Genomic DNA, 3,440 nt, shown 5'->3' on the forward strand with positions numbered 1-3,440 from the left:
TGGAGGGTCCGGTTGCTAATGGGTAGATCTGGGTTATCAAAGGTGAGTTTTTTGAGGAGGGTCCTCCTATATTCCTAAGAATAGATTCGGTTGCACTGCATAGGATTTTTTCCCCTAAAACGTGCTGCGGTTACTTGTTTCAGCAACTATAGTATAGCAAAGTTATCAATACAGGCCTAGACATGGGCGCAGCCAGGATTTTCGTAAGGGGGAGCAGACCTTTTGTTAGAGGGGGAGAGCCTCAGTTATATATCTATCTATCTATCTATATTTTGGGGGGCAGCTACTCCTCCCTGCCCCCTGGCTACGCTCATGGGCCTAGAAGCCCCCTGTGGAAGGGAGGGGTAACCAAAACAGTTGTGTTGGATCTGGGTGCCAAATTTAAGGGCCTCACAACATGGATGTCCCCAAATGACCGTCCAGAGAGTGACCAATGTTGGGGGCAGAAGTATCCAGACCCCACATAAGTACCTAGACTGGCACCTGGGCACCTGGGACCCAGCAGGGCCTACGCTGATTGCCGCAGCATCTTTTTTCTAAAAAATTTATAATCCACATTTTATAGTTGCGTGGGGGCTGGGGTTGATGGCCGTGTCTCACTCTGACCAGGCACATACAGATGCTCATTTTATAATTTTTATTTTGAACGCGTAGTATCTTTTTCCACAAAGTGGTTTTTATTCCGAAGTGAATGTGCTTTTTAACCTAAAGAGATGCAGAAGCAAACCCTGTTTTTGTTCAGGGTGGTGCTATGATTTAAGCGAGTTTAAAATGAGAAACTCCATGTGTTCAGAGTATTCCCCCCCCGCCATCAGGGTTGGCAAACTTTTTTATTTGCTCTAATGTATCAGGAATGCAGAAGCAGCTGTAAAACATGAAGTGATGGAGGAAGTAGAGTAATGTTAATTTTGTGCTTCACAACCAAAATAATACACGTGGCTATGTAAAGGAGGGAAAGGTTGTAAGACCACTGAGTCTAGGGACTAAAATTTCTGAGCTGTATGGGAGGGTGGGGGAAGGCCAAAGGGATTTGGGCCTTTGACATGTCAGATGAGTCTACATATGCATAAGTATAACCATATAGGTCTAGTCTACACATTCTGAAGTGCTAGCAAGAAGGGATTGCTACCTATATACAGTGGACGCTCGGGTTGTGAACGTGAACCATGCGGGAGGCACGTTCGCAACCCACAGCATTCGCGACCCACAGCGCCGCATCTGCGCACGCGTGGGTCGTGATTCGGCGCTTCTGCAAATAGCGCGAATTAGTGCTTCTACGCGAGTGCCAAAACCTGGAAGTAACCCGTTCCGGGACTTCTGGGTTCAGCGTGGTGCACAACCCGAAAACGTGCAACCTGAAGTGGCTGTAACCCGAGGTATGACTGTATATGAAGCTGCCTCATACCAAGTCAGACCATTGGTCCATCAAGTGGATTGTCTACACTGCAAATTGAAACAGGAGTCTTTTTCAATCCCACCTGGACATGCTGGCTAAGAAACCAGGGACCTCCTGCACACAAATTATGCGTTCTCCCACTGAGCTAATGCTTATCCGTGTTTTTTCCTTTAAAAAAAAATCTCTCTGAAACTCAAAAATCTCACACAACAAAGAAGCGGGCTAGAATACATGTCGTCCTAGTCTGATATGTTTTTGCTTTCAGATAATTTTGTGTGTGGTGGTGGTCATGTAAAGTATGGGAGCATATAAAAATGACACACACACACACACACACACACACACACACACAACTACTGTACAGCCTCAAAGTGGTAACAGTGTTCTGCCGCCTCGTTCTGCTGCAGGTGTAGACCAGGACCCAGTGTGAAGAACCATTGAGTTGTCACAAAATATAGGTGCTTCTGTGAAACGATGCCATGAGATCTGAAAGACATCTGTATGTGACATTGATGCAAATCGGTGAGGACAAGATGTGGTTACTCAGTAATAAGGGGGGGGAGGCTATTCACGTGCTCCGAATACTGTATTATGACTTCACATGCTCCAAAGCTGAGCCATAGTGTGGAAAAAGAAAGGCTGGCTTGGAGCCCTGTCTAAGATTAAGTATAATAGTAACAGGGGCAGTAAAATGTTACAAGCCAATGTTCCCAAAGTGGGATTTCAGCTTTGGCGTGACAAACTCAGAAGCTCATATACTAGCTACTTAACTGACACTGCTTTCTCCCTGTATGCATTATTTTACAGAGTGACCCTGCAAACGCTACAACTGTTGTCTGTGAAGGTGTTTTCCATATCTCCATATTATAGTTTAAACCCAAACGTGTGAAGCATTTTACATTTATACTTTAAAAACCTAAGCAGAAACCCCAAGGCAATCCTTTCCCTCCACACCCAACATTTCAAACCACACTTGCTTATTTCTTAAGTGCTATATATTTATAAGACATTAAAGGTAAGCACAACAAGAACACTTAAAATGCAGTATGTTGGGACTGTTTAATCCTGGATATAGTCAGCCTTTGAACGTTGGCCATTGAAATCTCTTATTTGCCCATCAAAACATCAAAGAATATTGTTGCATCCAAACGAAGCTGCTCTGTAGTTCCACTGAAATCAACAGGAGTAAAGACTGTGACAGCTAAATTCTCAGAAAGCGTGATGAACAATCTGGATCCAACAGATTTCTCCTCCTTCACTAATCTAGTTCTCTCCCTCTCTGTAGATACTGATTCCTATGTTCAGCCTGCATTTGAGGAGTTAATAAATATAATGGTATAAAAGAGAAGGAACATTTGCACTCAATATCTTCTTTAGCGTGGGTATTATGTAATAGCCTTGAGGACAGACTTGTATACTTGGCAAAGCACCTTGACATGAGCGGAATGCAGCTGTCTTCTCTCTGTAGTTTGCTGTTTCATTTACAACTGTATGTTTACAAGGCTTATGTTTGTAATGCTGACCTAAACATTTAAAACTCACATAAGACCATTCAAATGCCCTTTGCTAAAAATATTCACACAGCTGGGAGCAGCAGTTATATGAAGTGCGAAGAATGGGCCACTCATCCCCTGTAAAATAAAATTTCTGCATAATCCTAAATTATGGACCTTTAGGATACATGTTACCAGTTTCACTCACAAATACATGCTATATGGGGAGACAGATAGCAGAGCATTTCCTTCAGCATCCCTGGTAAAAATGGAGGGCAGGACCCAAATCTGATGATTGAAAATTATTACTATTATTTGCCCACACTTTACTCTAAGGTCCCCAGATAGGTTACAACATCTTGGGGGTGTGTGGTATTTTCAGCCCCCAGAAATGAGAAATGAGAAATGTTGGGTGGGCCTGGAATGTTTTGAATTTAGAAGAGGGAAGGAGATTATTACTATGGGAACAAACAGCAGTGGTTTCCTCTCCCCGCCTAAAAAGATGTCTAAAATATATATTTGTTGCTCCCTGCGATAGTGGCAGCTGAAGA

At 43.3% G+C, this 3,440-nt stretch overlaps 1 long non-coding RNA gene across 1 annotated transcript; it reads left to right on the plus strand.

Annotated features, from left to right (window-relative positions):
• The first annotated feature begins 1,788 nt into the window (after nucleotides 1-1,788).
• On the plus strand, nucleotides 1,789-2,744 carry LOC148684883 (uncharacterized). The gene is made up of 2 exons (XR_015951556.1): nucleotides 1,789-1,918; nucleotides 2,204-2,744. It is a non-coding gene; the product is annotated as an uncharacterized LOC148684883 (long non-coding RNA).
• Nucleotides 2,745-3,440: the final 696 nt, after the last annotated feature.

The sequence above is a fragment of the Zootoca vivipara genome, chromosome 8 (assembly GCF_965207765.1).
Source record: "Zootoca vivipara chromosome 8, rZooViv2.hap1.1, whole genome shotgun sequence".
Taxonomy (NCBI): Eukaryota; Metazoa; Chordata; class Lepidosauria; order Squamata; family Lacertidae; genus Zootoca; species Zootoca vivipara.